This window comes from Aethalodelphis obliquidens, unplaced genomic scaffold (genome assembly GCF_003676395.1).
Source record: "Aethalodelphis obliquidens isolate GAN/ISIS:26980383/991018 unplaced genomic scaffold, ASM367639v1 scaffold76, whole genome shotgun sequence".
Taxonomy (NCBI): domain Eukaryota; kingdom Metazoa; phylum Chordata; class Mammalia; order Artiodactyla; family Delphinidae; genus Aethalodelphis; species Aethalodelphis obliquidens.
The window spans coordinates 6,786,735-6,808,964 of NW_020838020.1; the positions used below are offsets into that span (position 1 = coordinate 6,786,735).

Below are 22,230 nucleotides of genomic sequence, written 5' to 3' on the forward strand. Positions count from 1 at the left end.
TTTTATTAGATGCTTGAAACAAATAAATAAAAAATGTCCATACAGTTAGTCAGAATGAACTAGCCAACCAGAGAGATGGATGTTGTCTAACCAAATTCCCGTGGGAAAGCCCTGGCTTCTCTGATTGCAGTTTAGATTAAATTTGCTCTCATCTTCTCAGTTGGACAGTCAGTTTCACCAGTTAACATCAGTGTTTCTATGTTACTACTGGGCTGTCATATGTCACTTGATTCATCCTAATCTATGAAGTGTCAATGTTATCCACTGTCTGCAAAAGGCCTGGAGTAAAGGGATGAAACAAAGGCTTGCAATTTCAATTTGCAGGATGTTGCTGAAACTATAATACTGAGCTTCTTATTAAAAACTAAGTGGGAGGTGGATAGACCTAGAGTCTGTCATACAGAGTGAAGTAAGTCAGAAAGAGAAAGACAAATACTGTATGCTAACACATATATATGGAATTTAAGAAAAAAAAATGTCATGAAGAACCTAGGGGTAAGACAGGAATAAAGACACAGACCTACTGGAGAACGGACTTGGGGATATGGGGAGGGGGAAGGGTAAGCTGTGACAAAGCGAGAGAGAGGCATGGACATATACACACTACCAAATGTAAGGTAGATAGCTAGTGGGAAGCAGCCGCATAGCACAGGGAGATCCGCTTGGTGTTTGTGACCGCCTGGAGGAGTGGGATAGGAAGGGTGGGAGGGAGGGAGACGTAAGAGGGAAGAGATATGGGAACATATGCATATGTATAACTGAATCACTTTGTTATAAAGCAGAAACTAACACCCCATTGTAAAGCAATTATACTCCAATAAAGACATAAAAAAGAAAAAACAACTAAGTGAGATTTGCCCTGTACAAAAGGGCAGAATACATTCATTTGTGATTATCTAAATTCTGAAGGGAATTTTATCCCTTCCAAAGAGTTGATTAATTTCCAGGAACAGTGAGAAACAGTGGCAAGGAATATGATCTTGATCATCTCCATCACATGGCCTGGCAGAAAAATCCTCAGATGACCTGTGCTGTGTAATTGCTTCCTTCCTTCTTTCTTTCTTTCATTTATTTGGTGTGTCTCCTGCATATGAAGGACTATCATTTTCTTTTGCAGAGAAAAATTCCCTACTTTCATCGCATTTCTCTGCTACGGCATGACTTACACAGGTATTTCCTTCTTTCCTTTGGAATTTCCTTTCTGCCTCTAGTTTATCCCAAACTTGCCTCCTCTTACAAAGATGATGATACTGTTTGGCATTCACATAGAGGCTCTTCTTCAAATATCTCTGTCCCAGTAAAGGGATACTTTAGATAGCACGCACAGAGCCAGCTCCAAACACCACCATGACCGTCCCTCCTGAATTGATCACATAACCTGCCACTGGTAGAATTATGATAGACCCTTGTTGGTTGTGTTGGTTTTGGCTCCTGTCTGAACAGTCTGTGCCCCTATCAAACTTGCTGCTGGATCATGCCTTTCCAGTGAGTGATGCCATCTTCCTTAAATGGCTGATAGAAGATGGTCTGTCCTTCAACAGTCTGTGCTACTTGCTGCCCCTAGAGAGTGATCTGCTGCTGTGTTTGTGTCTGACTGGTAGTGACAGTTGTCTGTGGCTGCTGGATGATGATATGATGCATCTGGCCCTTGCAAAGTCTGTCCTTTCTTTTACTCCCAGATCTGGATCTATCTCAATGGAACCAACTGTATCTGCTACAAATATTCTGTGTCCCAGATACAGGTACTAACATGATGGTTTCATCATGTCCACAAGGGATAGTTTGGATAATGATAGGTTGGACAGAGATTAACACTAACTTGTACCACTAATGTATGCCCCTGGACCTGCTGTTGAATCCATCTTGCAATCTGCTCTTTTGAAATATTGCTCTTTGGTGCATTCTGCTCTATGGTCCAATGAAGTTAAAATCCTATTCAAAGACAGCTTTGCTCTGGAGATCCTAGAAGATTATGAAGTATATTTCAGAGTGCAGGGGAGTTGGTAATAGGCAAGATTGCTCTGGGTCTGGTGCCTGAAAATCTGGACCTAAGTGTGAGAGAGAAAGAGGTGCATCTCTATCTGGCACTAGCACTCTGCAAGGGTCAAGAACTCCAATGTGCCTGCTTCAGTGGTCACATCCATGCATGGGACTGGCCTCTGCAGGCCTTGGACTAGAGTGCCTGGAGGCACTCACAGGCTCTGGGCCAAGGCCACCAGCTCTTTTGCTCATGTAGGTAGGCTAAGCTCAATTCTAACAATCTATTTTTTTATTTAATATATATTCATAAACATATGCATATGTACACTGGACTACATTACTTTCTGAAAACCATTCTAGGATATTTAGGCAAGTATTATTCATAAAACCATCTATAAGGCATTAGAAAAAGTGAAAACAGCAAAGAAAATTCCTATGACAATGCAAACTAAGAGATAAAAGAGACATAGAAAGACAGTTCTAGGGATATTAGCAGAATAACAACCCTGTCTAAAAATCAGAGACTAGAGCACATAGTGATATTTGAACATGATCTTTAATATAGAAATATTTTGACAAGAAAAGTGGGAAATTTTTGGAAAACAGGATAAACTTCTTTCAAAAAGTGGGGAACAATCCAATTTGACATTAATATGAGACACACAAAGGAGCAGTGGTCTTATATTAATAAGACAATATTAATAATATTATAAATAATAAATATAATATAAAAATAAATATTATAAATATAATAATAAATATTATAAGACAATAAAGGAGTTGCAATCTTCTATATTTTGTTACTGTGTTCTCTCAACTTTTTTTTTTTTCTTTCTACAGATATGCTATATTTATCTAGTATGGACTTCTTATTGCAACCCTGTAAGTCAGCATTTCCAAGGGTTCTGGCTTTAAACTTCTTACTTTGTACACTCATCCTTAGAGCTGACATCACAGCCATGGCTTCCTGAAAAACTTTAATGCTGATGACTCCCATCTTAAATCAGTCTCCTAAACTGCAGACTATTTCACCAAATGCCTCCTAGTTATCTCCCAATGAATGCCCTATAATGATTCTAAAACCATTATGTCCATCATTTCCTCACATATCTATGTTACGTTGAGTTCTCTAACTTAATATATAGCAATGAAATGCTTGAAAAAAACAATAAAGGAATCCCTAGGCAACAGTAATAATCACATGATGTCACATCTGTAGACAATTTAGAATATCCTTCAGAAATTTTCCACACAGAGGAAATAAAAGAAAGTGATAGCGATCCACCTTAAAGATAGTTTTACTGGAATAGAATTTCTCTGAAATGTGCCTCTGTGGAGAAGTAGGAAGAAAGAGCAAAAGAGATTTTCAACTGAAAGGGAGGCATGCAGGACTAGCTACATAATTTACAGCGCCCAGTGAAAAATAAGAAGTGGGACTCCTGTTAAAAAATTATTAAGAATTTCAAGTCAGTAGCAGTAGAACATTAAACCAAGTGTGAGACCCTACCATGTGCAAGCCCTGAACAACTGCATAGCCCACACACCTTGAAGCCATCCTTACGTGCAAGGATCCTTATGTGCTAAACCATCCTTTTGTGCTAAGCCATCCTTAGCCTGCCGAAATTGGCAAGTTAGAAAGTACTTGGGGTTCACATAAAAGAGCAATAGGTATTCATAACGAAATTTTAAAGACAATTGAAAGAGAGACAAGATCTCTAAATGAGGACAAATTGTGACATAGAAATTTTCAGTATCCTATTAATCTTCCATTCAGCTCTACCTGTAATTAAATCAGTGATGATATGAAATATTAAGGAACTATGCTTTTACTTTATTAGCTCATAACCATTCTACATTCATAACTTTTCTTAGAAGTATGATTGACATTTATTAACATATTTTGTAATAAAGAAGTTCTCACTGTGTCCATCATTACTTACCTTAATCTGCATGTGCTTATTTTAAAGAAAATATTCATATGGCTTCTATGAAGATTTGTTTTCACTTCTGACATTTTATCTGCAACTTCCTACATGATAACTTCAGAAATAAAGTTTATATTGCTTATAAGCTTATATCTATATTGATATTGTAGGCTATTATTTAATTCCTTCCATTATGTCTTAGTGGTACAAACTCTGCTATTATTGATCATGCTATATTTCAAGACCTATTGAAAAAAATCTTTTGTTGTTTAATTCACTTTCAATGTAGCACATCTTCATATCGTCAACTCTGCCTTTTCATTCAATGGATTTTACCCTCTTTAGATTTATTACATTGTTTACTCTTTTCAGCTTATGAACTATTTTCTCAGATTCAAGAAAATTAGGCAACCGTGAAAAATATAGGAGGATACATAAAAGCATTCTATATTCTATTCTGGAATATATTTGTACATCATTGTTGACATATGCCCCCTGCTGGTCCAGTTTTGATCCCTCCTCATTGGAACCTGTCAATCATTCTAAATTGTATGTGGGTTTTATAATGTGAGGATATTTCCCAGAGGCTAAAATAACTGAAATTCTTGGGTAAATTGAAAAACAAACAAATACGTGAATTAATAGATTCAACAAAAGACATGACAGAATATGCAATTCTGTGTATATTTATTATTTGGATTTTCAATGCTGTGCCATAGAGAAAAGATGGAAAAAAACTATTGCTAAAATTGTTATAGTAAAAGGTTTTTAAGCTCATCTTGCTTTTAGAAAATAAATGAGGTAAGTTAAATATCCTGAGTCGTATCAGGGAGAAAAAGCTATCCAATATCCTGTGTTTGGTATAAGTTTTTTTATGTTTTTAATAAATGGTGCATATAAATCTTTTGATATATAATTTTAGTGGTGTATATAGAAAATGAGGTTTTCTGTAATTCTAACCTCTTTTGCATTGTCATGTGCTACTTTCGCTTCCAATGTTGTTATATTGTATATCTAGTATCTCTTTTCTTGTTCATTTCATACTTATGAATTGGGAAATGCTTATTAGAAAACATTTTTATAAAGTTCAAAAAAAACACAAATTATAAAATGTCCATATATAATTTTCATTTTTTGCAAATTAATGTTTGTTAAATGTCTGTTGTTCGTTATCATATTGTAAATTCCATAATGGTGGTAAAATATTTAGTTCTAGATTAGGTGCACAGTTCCATGGTCATAGTTTCCAATATTTTATCAATTCGCCACATGAGTTCCAAGTTCATATTTATTCTGTGAGAATTTTGTAGTAACTATACAAGCACAATCCAAATTATAAAATATAGGAGTATTTGGATGAGTTTGTTTTTATTTTTGCTTGTGTTTATTTACTTTGTGAGAGTGCAATAACCTCCAAAGTTTTATTTATTTAATAGTCTGTGAATCAAAACTCATTGAAAAATGACCAATATCAGGCATGTGATGTGTCAGTCATATTTCCTGAATAATAAAATTTTTACCATAGGAGCCACTGTCCTGGGTTCTAGTTTCTCCTTCTCACATACATTTGAACATGTCTGTGTTTATGCTGTTGTTTGAGAACATATATGTTAGGTATGATGCAGGCATCTCAGTGAAAAACAGCCTTAACTGGCAATCAGTTCAAGAATACAATCTCAGAGGATAATTCATTGAAAATTGGGGAGATTCTCACATTTCTGTTGCTTTTCTATAATCTTTCACATGAGGATCACATCTTAACTGCCAAAATAAATCCAAAAGAAACAGATAAGGAGAGTCAAGAACAGAATGGTGACCTTACCCAGGGATAAAGGTACATGCTTAGTATAAGGGGAAGATTAACAGTAAGAAAAAGTCCCAACTGTAATGTTTACAATGCAGTTATAACTACATCATAAGCATTATCAACTTTAAATAAATTCATATGTAAGTAGGGAATGGTAGCTTGGAGGAATACATTTCACAGGTGTAATATAAAACTATATTTACTTGAGATTACATTAATTAAAAACAAGAGCAATGAGCTCATGAAAAATCTTCCAAGCTGAAGCAGGATATGTTACAAATAAATTTACCATTTAATTGTATCTTGAGGTCCAAATTACTTCATACTTATGGAGATGGCTATTGAACTCAAGAGAATAAGGCTACAAGATATATATCAAATGGGACTGGTTTGTGGGTCAGGCCTATTGCAGCAGATTATCAATTCTGGAATGAACACTAATACCAGATTCAGTACTTCCCATAAATTTGAAGAGGTAAAGAAGAATTTTAGAAAAAAAAATCAAAGCCATAAGTGTCTATATTGTCCCTTTTACTGCTAACATCCACTAATTCTCTTGAGGCTCACCCTCTGATAATTGGTATTCTTTGTTGTGAATGGAATTGTCTAGGCTTCCACAAATAATTTTGACTAATAGATGTATTTATAGAATCTTATGCATTGCAAATAGAGAACAAACTGCATATATTAAAAATAAACCATGGACTAGAGAAAAGAAAACCTCATATTCAAAAGAAACATCATAAGACCGTGGCTTCTAACCATAATGCAATAAAGTTAAAAATCAATGAGATGATGTAAAATCCTTATATCTCTATGTTAACAAACTACAAAGTGAATGCTGAGTTTAAAAGAAAATAAGGAAATTTGTAAAATACTACTTAATTCTTATGGAATTTTCTTATGCCAAAATATATAAGCCAAAACTAAACTAGCCATTGTAAGAAAATTTGTAGTTTAAAATACAGTTCAAAAGTAAAATGTGTCTACTATACAGCCACTAGAATGGCAAAAGTTAAAAAGACAGACAATAAGAGAATAACAAACATCTGTAAGGATGTGAATGAATAAATATTCATATACTGCTGATGGCAAAGTAAATGGATAGAACCACTTTGGAAATTTTTATACCTTGGTGGTATCTTTTAAAGTTAAACAGTTGAATATCATTTGACCTAACATTTACATGCTTAACAGAAATATTTATGATATATATTAACCATATAATATGCACTAGAATGTTCATGACAGTACTATTTTAATTGCCCTAGAACTTTACCAGATGCCCCAAAATAAATTAAATTGTAAATATAAATAAATTAAATTATGCAAATTAAATTGTAGCATATCCATATAATGTAATTCTTTTCAAAAATAAGAATAATCTGGACTACTTGCAATATGAATAGATCTCATAAAGCATTATGGCAAGTAAAAGAAGCAAGACAAAAGAATATACACTATTTGGAAGAAATGCTATAGAATACCATACAGAACGTTGCTTTGAAAGAGGATAGGAACCTAAAGGGAATACAGGACAGCTTTTAAGAGGTTTTGAATTTTGATCTAGGTTGCTAGTTTCACAAAGTAGTCAGTTTGTTAAAATTATGCGAGCTATACTCTTATGTGCACTACTCAATATTTATATTACCCTTCAATAAACAGTTTTAAAGGACAGATGAATAAATGTTGAAAATATGTAAATTCTCAAGTCAAAATTTTAAAAAGAATAAGAAAGCAAATCCAAAATATGAAGAATGAAGGACGTTGGTTTTGAGAAAGAGCCATGGCAATGAGTGAGAGCAAATTACAAAGCCTGATTCATGTTTGAGGATGATGAGAGCAATGATTTGGATTCAATTAAGGTTAGTACCACCTTAATTTATTATGTAATTATCAACAAGTAGTTCAAATTAAAACTCAATTTTTGGTCACAGATACATTTTCCTTCTTTCAAATAGAAAGAACAAAACAGAAAATTAATAGATAAAGGAATCCATGTAGATCATTCTTTTTCTGTTTTAACTGGTAATAGGAGACAGAAGTTGGGAGGGAATATAAATACAAAAGCAGCAATTTTACCTTTCCACATTCTGTTTCTTATTGTATTACTGGGTCTATTTTTGTTTGTATTATGGTAAGTGTGGAGTTTTGATAACCTGTAGGGACACTTTCTCATAAATCTGGTGAGACATCTTTTACTTCCACAGTGAAAAACACAGGGCCAATTTAATTGACAGGTGATAGTACTTTCAGCAAAACTCACTGTACCAAAAACCCTAACACAAAAGTTAGAAAGAATAAAAACTCTATGCAGTTTAGCTCTTTAGCCTGCTGGTACTTGAACATGTTTTACTACCCATATGGTTTATGAAATTACAAGTATATGTCTCGTCCTATTCAAGAGTTCAATAAGCCTTTTCTCATTCATAATTGATTAACTGATCATAACATTTCTTAAGGATCTTTAGCCAAGGAAAGAAGGTGTCACTATATCAGGATAATGATGTATGTGGTCTGTAGCAACTATCTCAGGCTCCGGGTCTGTATGACTGGCAAGCTCCATTTAACTAGACATAACTGGCCATTTGGGGACATAACTTTTGGATTTTGCAAGAGCATTACTCTATCCCTTCAACAAGTTTACCATGAGTATTAAAAAAAACAGAAAAAAGCATTTGTGTAATAATTTCTTCCTCTTCGCCACTAGGCCATATTTCCTAACCCTAACCGTCTCTGCATGATCTACACTGTCTTGGCATATCAAGATAAAAGGCCATCTCAATTTCATAGTGCCAGGGCATTTAGGACTCTTATCCCTTAACTTTTTATTGAGTCTTTAATGAAAAAGAGTGACCAAATTAATATTTCTTACTTTAACTACACATTCCAAACGCTTAGGAATATAACAAGTATTCCATCGAATATTCACCTTGATATTACCACCAGACAACTAACAACGACACACACATACATACAAACAGACTGCACGTACTTCCTCCTACCACATCGTATTGGTAAAGTTTGAGTATGAGAGAATATGCCTGAACCATTATAGAGTAAGGGAAATTTTGGAATTTTGTGGAATGTGTATATTGTACTGCATGTACACTATCCCCTCAGATGCATTGGTGAAACAAACTATGTGGATTCCATGAAAATTTTTCCTGGGAACAAAATACAGTATATTTATTCATGTCTCTTAAAATGACTTGCTGAACAATTTACTCCAGTGGATGTCATTATTGAATTGGAGAGCTTTCTATTTTTATTTGTTGATGTCTAAGTGCTCTTACGATTGCTGTCGATCAGAGATCGATGTCGTTGGGCACTCTTTGGAATGGAAAATGTCATTTTATTTGAGAGATTGTTGTGTACAAGTACCACAATTAATTGATCATATAGACCCTCCACCTTCCATAAAGACTTTATAACTTTTACCCACTTTTCCAAATCCTCTATTACACAGCCTCATTGTAACTGTGAGGACCTATATAACAAAGATATTCTCATGTGGATATTTTAAAGCCAGTTAACTTTTACCAGTGGAATAAAGGAAATAAACTTAACAAATCAATTACTTCATTCCATTCCCTTGTTGACAGGGCAACAACTATCGTTGTCAAAGTTTGTACTAATGATTACAAGTGTGACACAATGTTATTTAATCCATTCTAGTTCCACTGTGAGGTACCATGACCAATCTACATAGAGGGAGTTGTTTAACAAAAATAATATAAAGTAAAATAAAATAAATAAATTTTCTTTTACATCTTTGAATATCCACTTAACCTAGAAAGAAGCATTTAAACTTCTTACCCACTAAGACAGGCTGTTCAAATTAAGGGATTTCTGTTGTACCTTTCCCATTATTCTGATCCTTGACTTCCTTCCAAATTCATAAAATAACACTATCTTCTGAAATCTCATTTATTTAGTCCCATAATACTTTCTGCCTGATCTAACATTATGGTTTTCCTAATTTAGAAGGCATCAGAATAGCTGTTTTCTCTGCTTGCAATGACTCCAGTAATATTTATATTACCCTAAATAATTCTCCATGTCAATAGGCAGTATCTACATCCCATATTAACACTAACTTCAGCACAACTGCATGTTCCATAGAATGTAGAATGACATAATGGGGGGTGTGACCTTCATGTTTAGCTATTACCAGCCAGGTAAGCTCTGGCACTGGGTTTGCTAAATATCTGGGCCAAAGGGATAAAGTGTGCCATCCTGAGAAGCAATCAAGATACACTACTTTTTTCCTTTCCTGTGACTACCATAGGGTCCTACCACATTTGAGTGGGTTGGAACTTTCTTTGCCAAATCCAGAGTTCTGCTAGTGACTAATTAAGTAGATAATAAGATGATGAAGCATTTGATAAATGACAGGCACAGAAGATCCACATGGAGGCATCTAAGCAACAGTGATCCCACTCAGGTGTCCCCAGTTATACTACAGATTAAGAGTCAGTCTCTGAACTCATACCAGTTGAAAGACATCTGTTAAAAAGAATCTGAGACTAGACATTACAGGGGACCTTGACTCAACAGTGCATGCAAGAGTAACAAAAGATCTCACCGGGGGAATTTACCAGTAGAGGCTAGGCCACCTCCAGAGTCCAATCCTCAAACCCTCACTTGGGTTAGAGATTGAAAGGTGCCCTCCTTAACCTTTTTTGAATTGCATGTTGTACTCAAGAGAAGACTGTAGAGACCTGACTGGTTTTCTGCCACAGGCCGTCTCCTAGAGGCCTCTTAGAATGTTCTTCTTTGTTCCTTTTTGCTTAAACCAAAACAAAGGGAGTATGCATCTTATATTTATATCAGCCTTTCCCCTTTCTCACTTAAACCACTAGGCTATTCTGTCAGTCCTGCCACAGCTACTCTAATGCCAGTAGAGTACATTTATAAAATATTTTTCAGAGCTTTGTGTGTATGTTTGTGCATATGCGCTTATGTACACACTCATAGGCTATAAAATAGGGGAAAATGTCTGTCATTGGAAAAATTGATCAATAAAATGTGGAGGATGAAGACTGTATAATATATATAACATTTAGAAAAAGTCTTCACAAGCAACCTAGGAGAATATTAAATAACACTCTTCACCCAGGTACATTCTTCTTTCCTCAAAGAGGATGGCAAAAGGAGTCTTTAATTTTATCTGGCAGCCTTAAAATAGAGCGGTGATTTTTTTGAATCTTAAGCCCCTTCTTAGACAAGGAGAACTGTCATGTCTCCTGCTCTATGTATGTATTTACATGGATATATATACGTGTAATAGGTTGTTCACTTTAGTATAATAACTGGTATTGTTGGTCTATTTCTCCACATCTGGCTGTTCGACCCACTTTGATCATCCCACAATGGCTAAAATAACCTTCTACTTTGTTTTCTATCTAATCTAAAGTTTGAGTGCTTTACCAAACTTAAAATTATAAAAGCAGCTGCCATGAAATAAAACTATGTCTATTCTCAGTAGCCTGGCATATGAGATATGTATCACTCACTGGATTATGAGCTAGATAAGTGTAAGAACATACTTTGTCATATTTACCAATTTAACCCTGGTGCACAGTACACCACTGGTTTTAATTGTTTTTTAAATAATAAATGCCTTTTAAGTTCCAGCTCCAGTTAAATATTGTAGCTCTTTCTGTGTATTCTTCTTCACACCAGACAATATCATAATCATGTGTGGAATCTCGTACTGTAACTTCCTATTATTTGTTAAAATATATTCTCAAAATATAGATTAAGTAGCTTTTCAAACTTAGAACTGTGGCAGAAATTACTTCTGGTTCTTCTCTATGCTGGACTCAAAAGAATATTATACTGCCCTGTTCCCTGAGGTTAACATGTTTATATAATACTTTGGCCAAGAAAATGTGACTGAAACTGATATATATCACCCCTGGGTGGAAATACTTAATTGCTAGTGCTTGACTTTTCCATTCATTCTTTCTCATTCATACAGAACTAGAAAGTTGTGTATTCCTGATATATGTGTACAGATGGTTGAGCCTCATTCAGCTTGGCTCACTGAACTGCCTCATAAGAATAGTTGCACGAATGATCACTTAGATTTGCAGGGGTATTTACCTCAGTTACTGAGATCAAAGAGTTGTGAGTTGTCAGAGCATAACATAGTCTGTCCTGATGGACACAGAAGTTTCTCACTTCATTGTGTTTTCTTAGCCTGTCTTTTCCCCTAAGGAAATGAGTAATACCTTTTTTTATTTCTTTCTGCATTTTATTTATTTTTTATTTTCTCTTTTTTTATTGAGGGATAATTGCTTTAAAGTGTTCTCTTATTTTCTGCTGTACAACAAAGTGAATCAGCTATATGTATACATATATCACTTCCCTCTTGGACCTCCCTCCCACCCCCACCCTCCAATCCCCCCATCTAGGTCACCACAGAGCACCGAGCTGACCTCCCAGTGCTATAGAGCAGGTTCCCACTAGCTATCTGTTTTACACATAATAGTATATATTTGTCAATCCCAATTCCCAATTCATCCCACACCCCTTCCCGCCATGGGACCAAACATTCATTCTTTACATCTGCCTCTCTATTTCCACCCTGCAAATAGTTTCATTTGTACTATTTTTCTAGATTCCACATATATGTGTCAATATACGATATTTTTCTCTTTCTGACTTACTTCACACTGCATGACAAACTAGAGGTCCATCCACATCTCTACAAATGACCCAATTTCATTCCTTTTTATGGCTGAGTAATATTCCATTGTATATATGTACCACATCTTCTTTATCCATTCATCTGTTGATTGACATTTAGGTTCCTTCCATGTCTTGGCTATTATAAATAGTGCTGCAATGAACATTGGGGTGCATATTTCTTTTCGAATTATGGTTTTCTCTGGGTATATGCCTAAGAGTGGGATTGCTGGGTCATATGATAGTTCTATTTCAGTTTTGTAAGGAATCTCCATACTATTCTCCATAGTGGCTGTATCAATTTACATTCCCACCAACAGTGCAAGAGGGTCCCCTTTTTTCCACACCCTCTCCAGAATTTATAGTTTGTAGATTTTTTGATGATGGCCATTCTGACAAGTGTGAGATGATAACTCACTGCAGTTTTGATCTGCATTTCTTTAATAATTAGTGATGTTGAGCATCTTTTTATGTGCTCCTTGGCCATCTGTATGCTTTCTTTGAAGAAAGGTCTATGCTTTCCACCTATTTGGTGATTGCGCTGTTTGTTTTTTTGATATTGAGTTGCATGAGCTGTTTGTGTATATTGGAGATTAATCCCTTGTCAGTTGCTTCATTTGCAAATATTTTCTCCCATTTTGAGGGAGAATTATCTATTCGTCTGGTTTATGGTTTCCTTTGCTATGCAAAAGCTTTTAAGTTTAATTAGTCCCATTTATTTATTCTTGTTTTCATTTTCATTACTCTAGGATGTGGTTCAAAAAAGATCTTGCTGTTATTTATGTCAAAGAGTGTTCTTCCTAAGTTTGTTCTCTAATATTTCTATAGTGTTTGGTCTTACATTTAGGTCTTTAATCAATCTTGAGTTTATTTTTGTGTATGGTGTTAGGGAGTGTTCTAATTTCATTGTTTTACATGTAGCTGTCCAGTTTTCCCAGCACCACTTATGAAGAGACTGTCTTTTCTCCACTGTATATTCTTGCTTCCTTTGTCATAGATTAGGTTACCATAGATGCGTGGGTTTAACTCTGGGCTTTCTATCCCATTCCATTGATGTATGTTTCTATTTTTGTGCCAGTACCATACTGTCTTGATGACTGTAACTTTGTAGTGTAGTCTGAAATCAGGGAGCCTGATTCCTCCAGCTCCGTTTTTCTGTCTCAAGATTGCTTTCACTATTAGGGGTCTTTTGTGTTTCCATACAAAGTGTAAAATGGTTTGTTCTAATTCTGTGAAAAAGAGACATTGGTAATTTGATACAGATTACACTGGATCTATAGATTGCTTTGATAACACAGTTATTTTCACAATACTGATTCTTCCCCTCCTAGAACATGGTATATCTCTCCATCTGTTTGTGGCATCTTTGAGTTTTTCATCAGTGTTTTATAGTTTTCTGAATATAAGTCTTTTACCTCCTTAGGTAGGTTTATTCCTAAGTATTTTGTTCTTTATGTTGCTATGGTAAATGCAATTTTTTTCCTTAATTTCTCTTACTGATATTTCATTGTTAGTGAATACGAATGCAAGAGATTTCTGTGCATAAATTTTGTATCCTGCAACTTTACCAAATTAATTGATTAGTTCTAGTAGTTTTCTTGTGACATCTTTAGGATTTTCTATGTATAGTATCATGTCATCTGCAAATATTGATAGTTTTCCTTCTTCTTTTCCAATCTGGATTCCTTTTATTTCTTTTTCTTCTCTGCATTTTGTGGCTAGGACTTTCAAAACTATGCTGAATAGTAGTGGTGAGAATGGACATCCTTGTCCTGCTCCTGATCTTAGAAGACATATTTTCAGTTTGCTGTGGGTTTGTCATATATAACCTTTATTATGTTCAGGTAGGTTCCCTCTAGGCCCACTTTCTGGAGAGTTTTTATCATAAATGGTGTTGAATTTTGTCAAAAGCTTTTTCTGTAACTATTGAGATGATCATATGGTTTTTATTCTTCAATTTGATAATATGGTGTATCATATTGATTTATTTGCATATATTGAATAATCCTTGAATAACTGGGATAAATCCCACTTGATCATGGTGTGTGATCCTTTTAATGTGTTGTTGGATTTGGTTTGCTAGTATCTTGCTGAGGATTTTTGCATCTATGTTCATCAGTGATATTTGTCTGTAATTTCTGTTTTGGTGATATCTTTGTCTACTTTTGGTATCAAGGTGATGGTGACCTCGAAGAATGAGCTTGGGTGTGTTCTCTGCAATTTTTCAAAGAGTTTGGAAGGATGGGAGTTAGCTCTTCTCTAAATGTTTGATACAATTTATCTGTGAAGCCATATGGTCCTGGACTTTTGTTTTTTGGAAGATTTTTAATTAAAATTTCAATTTTGTTACTTGTGATTAGTCTGTTTATATTTTCTATTCTTCCTAGTTCAGTCTTGGAAGGTTGTACCTTTCAAATAATTTGTCCATTTCTTCCAGGTTGTCCACTTTATTGGCATATATGTGCTTGTAGTAGTCTGTTTTGATCCTTTGCATTTCTGCAGTGATACCTGTAATTTCTCCTTTTTTGTTTCTAATTTTATTGATTTGAATCCACTCCCTTTTCTTGCTAAAAGTTTATCAATTTTGTTTACCTTCTCAAAGAACCAGGTTTTAGTTTCAATGATTTTTGCTACTGTTTTCTTCGTTTCTATTTCATTTATTTCTGCTCTGATGTTTATGATTTCTTTCCTTCTATAACTTTGAGTTTTGTTTGTTCTTCTTTCTCTAGTAGCTATAGTTGTAAGTTTAGATTGTTTATTTGAGATTTTCTTTGTTTCTTGAGTTAGGATTGTATTGTTATAAACCTCCCTCTTAGAACTGCTTTTGCTGTGTCCCAAAGGTTTTGGATCATTGTGTTTTCATTGTCATTTGTCCCTAGGTGTTTGGGATTTCCTCTTTGATTTCATCAGTGATCTTTTGGTTATTTAGTAGCATATTGTTTAGCCTCCATATGTTTGGAATTTAGAAATCAATTACAGTTTTTTCCTGTAATTGATTTGTAATCTCATAGTGTTGTGATTGGAAACGATGCTTGGTCTGATTTTAATTTTCTTAAATTTACCAAGGCTTGATCTGGGACCCGAGATGTGATCTATCCTGGAGAATATTCTGTGTGCACTTGAGAAGAAAGTGCATTCTGACACTTTCAGATCGAATGTCCTATAAATATCAATAAAGTCTATCTGATCTATTGTGTCATTTAAAGCTTGTGTCTCCTTATTTATTTTCTGTCTGAATGATCTGTCCATTGGTGTAATTGGGGTGTTAATGTCCCCCACTATTATTGTGTTACTGCTGATTTCCCCTTTTATGGCTGTTTGCATTTGCTTTATGTATTGAGGTGCTCCTATGTTGGGTGAATAAATATTTATAATTGTTAAGTCTTCTTCTTGGATTGATCCCTTGATAATTATGTAGTGTCCTTCCTTTCTCTTATAACAGTCTTTATTTTAAAGTTTATTTTATCTTATATAAGTATTGCTTCTCCAGCTTTCTTTTGATTTCCATTTGCATGGAATATCTTTTCCATCCCCTAACTTTCATTCTGTATGTGTCTCTACTCTATGTCTGAGGTGGGTCTCTTGTAGACCTCATATATGGGTTTTGATATTGTATCCATTCAGCCAGTCCGTGTCTTTTGGTTTGAACATTTAATCCTTTTACATTTAAGGTAATTATCAATATGTATGTTCCTATACCATTTTCTTAATTGTTTTGTGTTTGTTTTTTGTAGTTTTTTTCCTTCTCTTTTGTTTCCTGCCTAGAGAAGTTCCTTTCATTTTTTTTGTAAAGCTGGTTTTGTAGTTCTGAATTCTTTTAGCTTTTGCTTGCCTGTAAAGCTTTTGATTTCTCCATAGAATTTGAATGAGGTCCTTGCTGGGGAAAGTAATCTTAGTTGTATGTTTGTCCCTTTCATTACTTTATATATATCCTGTCATTCCCTTCTGGCCTGCAGAGTTTCTGTTGAAAAATCAGCTGATAACCTTATGGGGATCCCCCTGAATGTTATTTTTTGATTTTCCCTTGCTGCTTTTACTATATTTTCTTTAAACTTAACTTTTGTTAGTTTGATTAATATGTGTCTTGGTGTGTTCCTTCTTGGGTTTGTCCTGTACAAGTCTCTCTTCACTTCCTGGACTTGGGTGGCTATTTTCTTTCCCATGTTAGAGAAGATGCAGCCCAAGTGCCACCCCTGACATGGTCTCCTCTCACTACCCAGGTCCAGGTGGGTTGAGTGTCACCTCCCTCCAAGGCCTCCTGTGGTGCAGCAAGTCCCTGCAGATCTGCATGTGGAGGCCTGTACCCCTGCTGGCCTGCAAGGGAAGCTGCGCTCTGTGCCAGCTCCAGGAACAGATACTGGAGGCAGAAATACATGCAGAGGTGAGGCTGACTCAGAGGGTCCAGGGATGTACCTAGAGGTCTTGGAGGGCTGCTGGGGAGCTGGTGGCTTGTGGGGTCTTTGTTCCCAGGCCTGGAGTTGGTCCTGTGCTCCTGTGGTGGGAGCAGTGAGTCCAAGCCACTGGGCTAACAGAGAGCTTTGGTCTCAAGGAATATTAATCAGTGTGAGGTCTCCCAGAGGTTCTCCTCTTGGTGCCAAGACCCAGCTCCACCCAACTGCCTGCAAACCCTGGTGCTGGATACCTCAGGCCAAACAACCAGCAAGACAGGAACACAGCCCCAGTCATCCAAAAAAAAAAAATAGATAACAAAAAAACATGCTACAGATGAAAGAGAAAGGTAAAACCCACAAAACCAAATAAATGAAGAGGAAATAGGCAACCTACCTGAAAAAGTATTCAGAGTAATGATAGTAATGATGATCCAAAATCTCAGAAATATAATAGAGGCATAGATTGAGAAAATACAAGAAATGTTAAAAAAAAACCTAGAAGAACTAAAGAAGAAACAAACAGTGATGAAAAACACAATAACTGAAATGAAAAATACACTCAAAGGGATCAATAGCAGAATAACTGAGACAGAAGAACAAATAATTGAGTTGGAAGATAGAAAGGTGGAAATAACTTCTGAGGAGCAGAACAAAGAAAAAGAATGAAAAGAAATGAGAACAGTCTCAGAAGCCTCTGGGACGACATTAATCACACCAACATTTGAATTATAAGGGTCCCAGAAGGGGAAGGGTCTGAGAAAACTTTTTGAAGAGCAATATCTTCTTTAAAACTAAAATACCTTTATGTTCATTTGCAGATATCAAAAGAAAGAGTTAACTAGTGAAATTCATTCTTTCAAAAGACCCAAGAGTGAAAGAGTACATGGAGAAAGCAGGCTGAGGCCCTGAAAAATGTGACTATGGTTCTTACTCTCTAATCTGTTCCTTCTTTGGAACATTCTACCTCTTCTGGCTTGCAGTAAAAAGCAGATTGTAATTCATAAGTAGTCTTCCTCAATTGCCATTACATTGCCACTCATGAAAGCCACAGCAGAGTGAGTTCCTGTTTTCCTTAGTAAAAGAATAACTTCACTTAGTGGTATAGTTAAACATGGCTGTGAACCTAATTATATTAGTAAAATATGGTTTCAATAGGCCAATAGTGACCATGCCTGTATAAGTAAGGTCAGGCAGCTATTAAAACCAAAACACATTCATGCACAAAGTTTAATTGCTGTTCTATTTTTTTTCTAACACAAATACCCCAATGTTTGAACCTCTCTACATCTGCTTCATAGAATCTACTCTGTTTTCCCTTTTTCTGTTATTCTGTATGAATTCCAAAGCTATACACTCTATACTTTCTTATTTCTGAATTTTCATGTCCTGCTAAACAAGTTATTCTTATGCTAAATGTGATATAACAAAATTTTGCATACATATTATGTTTATGTAGGTTAAAAATAAACTACATAATGTTTTGTAGTAAAATATTGTCAATTAATTAACTAAAAATACATAATCAGAGTTATACTAGTGAGACAGCATAACAGATACAATTTTGTATTGATTTGTGCTAATACTGACCATGTATCTGAGCAGGACCCTATCGGGCCTTTCTGAGACAGACCCTTCCCCCATATCCTCTGCTTTAACTCCTCTCTGAAGTACCTAGATAACAGTATCTGATGAATATTTCCTGAGTTGTTTTATAGATAAGAAAAACCCTCACCAAATGGAAGATGTTAACTACTTGATGACCATGAGCCCATAGCCCCAGCCATTGGAGCCAAATGATTGATAATTTTAATCCCTGTGACACTGCCCTGTTACCTTACCTTACCATTAATCAATCAGAGAATTGTACACAAGTTGATCATATATTCTGCAACCTCACTCCATCACCTGCCTTTTAAAAGTGCTTTACTGAAATCCTTCAGGGAGTTTGGGGCTTTTGGGCATGAGCCACCTGTCACCTTGCATGACTCTGCAATAAACATTTCTCTGCTCCAAACTCCGATGTTTAGGAAGTGTATGGCCTCATTGTGTATCAGGCACGTGAACTTGGGCTTGGCAATAACTAATCAGTACTTGTGAGCTAGTGATCCACATGGTACCTTGGTAAGTAATCACCTTTGGGCAACAAGTTTGAGAACAAGTTGGATTTATGTGAAGTTTCCATGGGTTTCCAGTTCATGTATTACTCATTAACATGTACACTGGATACTTGGAACTTATTTTTCATGTAATTTTTATTCACCACTTTATTCTAAATATGCCACTTATAGGGCAGTCTCCTTTATATACATTTTTTGATACGTGATGAAAATGTTACAAATAGTATAGCTGAGCAGAATAAGGAGAATAGAAATGGTCAGAAGAAATTGAATGTTACAATAGATCTAAATTATTTTGGTATGTGTTATAAACCGCTAGAAGTGCCATAAAGTTGAGGAAATGGCCTGAAAAATAAAATAAGCTTGTGATATAGGGGAAAAAGAACTGGTAAAGGATTTTAATTACCTAGTGCATAAAAATAAATCTAAAAATGTGCTGTTCAGAACTACATAATATTGTCTCATAGTCAAGATATCACTTACCTTCTTTTCACTCCACTTAAGGTAAAACTTCTATATAATCCCAAACTATACAGTTTTTTTTCAAATTATCTGCTCAGTTTTGTGTAAGTTTTGACTCATTTATTTGGCATAGATATTCTAAATTTTTAAAATTAACTTTAGTTATGGCATTTTTCTTAGTTAAAAAATAACACTTTGATTATGATTAAACAGTAGATATAAAACAGACCAGAAATCTGTTAATAGGTTACTAGGAAAATCAAACTGAAAATAAATTATATTAATATATGTAGTTCAAAAAGAGAACCATAAGAGTTCAGCACATTTAGAGTAGAAAAAGCACTGCAAATCTACCCACATGTATTTTGGAATATCTATATTGTTGAGTCTTGGAAAGGAAAACAAAACAAGTTAATGAAATGTCAAAAGTCCAAAGTTGAATTTAAATAAAAGCATTTCACCTAAAATTACCAAACAAGTTTGAACTGAAGTTTAAATCATCATAACTTTGTCCTCTACCTCAATTTATTGCTGTACCACTTTGTCTTCAGAGAAAAAGAATGAAAAAGAAGAATCAAAGAAAGTGTTTGCAAGCACCTGAAATATCAAGGGTCTGGATTCTAGTTGCTAATTGGTTTAAATCCTTAGATAGGCACCTCTTATAGCAAAACCTCTTATTAGTAAGCTTATTTTTTCCCTCAGCTCACTGGTGTCTGGACTTCTATAGGAAAAATTCTATTTAACATATCAGAGGAATTTTCATTAATCACTGTGCTTCAATAGTAATTTACTATGTAGTATTTAAAATAAATGTATCCTGTTTATAAAGGAATAAAGGCATCTTAGGCATCTAGGTTAAACAATAAATAGTTTATAAGTGAATTAAAACATGATGACTTTCTCATCTTCTACAAGCATAACAACCCAGATTCTGGAACCTAGAGTTAATTTACTTTCCCATAAAATATTGAAAAAGGCTACAGTGTTCTTTTGTATTCATTACCAGGTACTTGAACTTCAGTTTTGCAAAAAGATAGAAAATCTTGATAACTTGCTCCAGAAAAGTCTCTGATAAAATTTAATATAATACATTGATTAAAACTTAAGTATTTGAAAGTTGATGCCTGAACTCATAGCCCAACGTTTTAGCCATTTTTAGCTCGGACACCTTGAGCGAGTTCATTATTCTCTTGGAGTTTCAGGCCCCTAATCTGGAAAATGAGGAAAATAATAACTTACAAGGTTATATAGAGAGAGATTAAATGAGATAATAATATAAAATGCTTAGGACAGTGACTAGCATTTGCTGTATAAAAGTGGACTTTCATTTTCTGTAAGCTATTATTTTTGAAAATCAGAGATAAATGGTTCCATCTAAGAGTGCATAGTGTTTCAAAGATAAATTTGAAATGTCCTTCGAGCTAGATGTCAAATATTGTAATTGATTTTTTCTTGGGTCCGTAGCAGAAGAGTTTGATATTTCTAAGTGTATAAATTCATTTCCAGAGACTTAGTAGGAAATCTTTATATCTCAGCTACCAGTTAACCCTTCATGGTATTTCAGGCAGTCATTTCTGCAATCCGGCTGGCAGTGTATAGAAAAGATTTCCTCTTGATAGAAAATTGAGACATTTTTTATTTTTATTATTATTTTTTTTTTTTGCGGGGGGGAGGTACGCGGGCCTCTCACTGTTGTGGAATCTCCCGTTGTGGAGAACAGGCTCCGGACACGCAGGCTCAGCAGCCATTGCTCACGGGCCTAGCTGCTCCGTGGTATGTGGGATGTTCCCGGACCAGGACATGAACCCGTGTCCCTTGCATCAGCAGGTGGACTCTCAATCACTGTGCCACCAGGGAAGCCCAAGACAGATTTTTTTTAACATCTTTATTGGGGTATAATTGCTTTAAAATGGGGTGTTAGTTTCTGCTTTATAACAAAGTGATTCAGTTATACATATACATATGTTCCCATATCTCTTCCCTCTTGCATCTCCCTCCCTCCCACCCTCCCTATCCCACCCCTCCAGGCGGTCACAAAGCACCAAGCCGATATCCCTGTGCCATGCGGCTGCTTCCCACTAGCTATCTACCTTACGTTTATTAGTGTATATATGTCCATGACTCTCTCTCGCCCTGTCACAGCTCACCCTTCCCCCTCCCCATATCCTCAAGTCCGTTCTCCAGTAGGTCTGTGTCTTTATTCCTGTCTTACCCCTGGGTTCTTCATGACATTTTTTTTTCTTCTTAAATTCCATATATATGTGTTAACCTATGGTATTTGTCTTTTTCTTTCTGACTTACTTCACTCTGTATGACAGACTCTAGGTCTATCCACCTCATTACAAATAGCTCAATTTCGTTTCTTTTTATGGCTGAGAAATATTCCATCGTATATATGTGCCACATCTTCTTTATCCATTCATCCGATGATGGGCACTTAGGTTGTTTCCATGTCTGGGCTATTGTAAATAGAGCTGCAATGAACATTTTGGTACATGACTCTTTTTAGATTTTGGTTTTCTCATGGTATATGCCCATTAGTGGGATTGCTGGGTCATATGGTAGTTCTATTTGTAGTTTTTTAAGGAACCTCCATACTGTTCTCCATAGTGGCTGAACCAATTCACATTCCCACCAGCAGTGCAAGAGTGTTCCCTTTTCTCCACACCCTCTCCAGCATTTATTGTTTCTAGATTTTTTGATGATGGCCATTCTGACTGGTGTGAGATGATATCTCATTGTAGTTTTGAGTTGCATTTCTCTAATGATTAATGATGTTGAGCATTCTTTCATGTGTTTCTTGGCAGTCTGTATATCCTCTTTGGAGAAATGTCTATTTAGGTCTTCTGCCC

The 22,230-nt window shown here is 35.4% G+C and overlaps 1 pseudogene; it reads right to left on the bottom strand.

The window, feature by feature from the left end:
* Positions 1-1,064: 1,064 nt before the first annotated feature.
* On the bottom strand, positions 1,065-1,852 carry LOC113612411 (nuclear transcription factor Y subunit alpha pseudogene; annotated as a pseudogene).
* Between the last annotated feature and the right edge of the window lie 20,378 nt (positions 1,853-22,230).